This window comes from Salvelinus sp. IW2-2015, linkage group LG26, assembly GCF_002910315.2.
Source record: "Salvelinus sp. IW2-2015 linkage group LG26, ASM291031v2, whole genome shotgun sequence".
Classification (NCBI taxonomy): domain Eukaryota; kingdom Metazoa; phylum Chordata; class Actinopteri; order Salmoniformes; family Salmonidae; genus Salvelinus; species Salvelinus sp. IW2-2015.
The window spans coordinates 24,116,753-24,119,899 of record NC_036866.1 but is presented as its reverse complement, the minus strand read 5'-3'; positions in this window follow the sequence as shown (position 1 = coordinate 24,119,899).

The following is a 3,147-nucleotide window of genomic DNA, read 5'->3' as shown; positions in this document are numbered from 1 at the left end:
ACGGCACTGCTGCAGATGTCCCTAGGCAATCGGCTGATCCGATTGTAACCAATTGTAACCTTTTGTTTCTGACTCCTTTCCAAGGCAACTAATCAGCATGCACGGACACGATGGTACTGGAGCACACGAAATTATTTTATTCTGGGACAGACAACACGCAGTGTTCGTTGACTTATTGCTTCTTTCACACTCCATACACTCCATCAGCATTTAACAGTCTGTTATGGTATTCTTGTTTTGATCATATAGTATATATCATTTTTCTTTCAAAATGCATGAGCTCCATATAAAATTATACAATAAAAATAGACTAATAATTACATAGAAAAAATACAAATTCTCCATAGACAACACATTCAATCACATACCTGGGACAGGCAATAACCAACACCGTAGTGTTAGTTGACTTATGGCTTCTCTCACTCTCCTACAACATAAAATTATATTTTTTAGGTTTGGACGGCACACACATGTTGAAAACAAGCTAAGTACATGGCTAACAGGACGAGAGCTAGCATAGCTAACAAGTTAGCATGAAAACTCAGTTAAAACAACCAAAATACATTTTACATTACAACAAACTACTTGTCATTACGTTGTACATTAGTTCATACACATTCTGACAGTTTGGACGTACTTATATCAAGAGACCGTGCCTTTAACTGGGAAAGTAGCATTTCCAACCTACCGTACACTCCATCAGCACAAAACAGTCGCAACAACAATAGAGCAGTCAGAGTGAAATATTGTCAACCAACTACACAATGTCAGTCAAGTAGCAATGAATGGAATACAGTATGTCAATAGGAATCAATACAACTATATGACATGTTTAAACAGAAACTCAATAACATGAATGCAATGCTTATTAAACTAATTTGGGCGAACTTTACAAATAAAACAGGATATATTTTCTTACTCTGTTACACCTGCCATGCTGAGATATGTTGTATGGAACAGAATACATGTATGTATATATCAGTCATGTTTTGAACACTCATGAGCCCAACATGAATCCTTCCGAACATGATAAATGAATCTACATGGCAATATCCAGCCCCTTTGACAAGGAGAGGTGTCATTTCCTAAAGGTGTCCCCAGTGATRTACTGGGCCRTATCACTACCCTCTGTAGTGCTTTGCGGTCGGAGGCYGAGCAGTTGCCRTACCAGGCAGCGATGCAACCAGTCAGGATGCTCTYGATGGTGCAGCTGTAAAACSTTTTGAGGATCTGAGGACCCATGCTAAGTCTTTTCAGTCTCCTGAGGAGGAATAGGCTTTGTCGTGCCCTCTTCACGACTGTCTTGGTGTGTTTACCATGATAGTTTTTTGTTGATGTGGACACCTAAGAACTTGAAGCTCTCAACCTGCTCCACTGCAGCTCCGTCGATGAGAATGGGGGCATGCTCAGTCCTCCTTTTCCTGTAGTCCATAATCATCTCCTTTGTCTTGATCACGTTGAGGTCTCTGACTTTCTCCCTATAGGCTGTCTCATCGTTGTCGGTGATCAGGCCTACCACTGTTATGTCATCAGCCAACTTAAAGATGGTGTTGGAGTCATGCCTGGTCATACAGTCATGAGTGAACAGGGAGTACAGGAGGGGACTGAGCACGCACCCTGAGGTGCCCCCGTGTTGAGGATCAGCGTGGCGGAAATGTTGGTACCTACCCACCTGGCAGTCCGACGGATGAATCTGGATTTGTACGATGCCAGGTTAATGCTACCTGCCCGAATGCATAGTGCCAACTGTACAATTTGGTGGTCTGGGGCAGTTTTACATGGTTCGGGCTAGGCCTCTTAGTTCTAGTGATGGGAAATCTAATCACTACAGCATACAATGACGTTCCAGACGATTCTGTGCTTCCAACTTTGTGGCAACAGTTTGGGGAAGGCCCTTTCCTGTTTCAACATGAAAATGCCCCCATGAAGAAAGCAAGGTCCATACAGAAATGGTTTGTCGAGATCGGTGTGGAAGAACTTGACTGGCCTGCACAGAGCCCTGACCTCAACCCCATCGAACACCTTTGGGATGAATTGGAATGCCAACTGCGAGCCAGACCTAATCTCCCAACATCATTGCCCGACCTCACTAATGCTCTTGTGGATGACTGGAAACAAGTCCACGCAGCAATGTTCCAACATCTAGAGGAAAGCCTTCCCAGAAGTGTGGAGGCTGTTATTGCAGCAAAGGGGGGACCAACTCCATATTAATGCCCATGATTTTGGAATGAGATGTTAGACAAGCAGGTGTCCACATACTTTTAGTCATATAGTGTATCTGTGACCAACAGATACATGTCTGTACTCCCAGTCATGTGAAATCTATAGATTAGGGCCTAATGAATTTATTTCAAATTACTGATTTACTTATATAAACTGTAACTCAGTAAATTCTTTGAAATTGTTGCATGTTAAGTTTATATTTTTGTTCAGTGTTGTTTAGTGGAGTTTGCCTCACTCTGCTCTGTTGTCAGCGAATGCACGATTCACAAATCTGCCCCCTGTAAGCAAATACATTGTTTTATTGAAATGAGCTGTTTTTGTCTAAAAATACTGTTTTCCTCATTAAATATTTGCGATAATTACATTTTTTATTTTAGGTAACTGACTGACACAGAAGTGGAGATGGGTAAAATCTGTGCATGAGCGCCCTCAGGGGGAACCCCTTCTATTTATGCCCTTATATGGAGCTTGATATCACAGATTCAACTTTTTGGGGGGGGTAGAAGTAGTGAGGATACTGAAGACAGCTCCATATATTGGCATATAATAAGTAGGGTTTTCCCTATGAGAGCTACATAAAATAATGATAGAAAATAATCACAAATCTGGTGGAAAAGTACACATTTCCTGACTCAAAACCAATATACTTTTGACAAAAATAGCAAATTTGGCCTACGCATTCAATAAAACAATGAATTTGCCAACAGTTTGCAGATTTGTAAATCATGCATTCACTGACAACGGAGTGGAGCGAGGCCTGCATCCAGGAATGTCACGAGTCACGTGACCTGTTTTTGCAGCTGTCTCAGTTCTGCAATCCAGGGAGAGAGAGCGGAACTCCACTAAAATAGTTTCAAGGTTTGGAACCACTTGGGAGATTCTGGATTTTGGGTAGACTTCTCCTTTAAGTGGGCGTGATGAGCA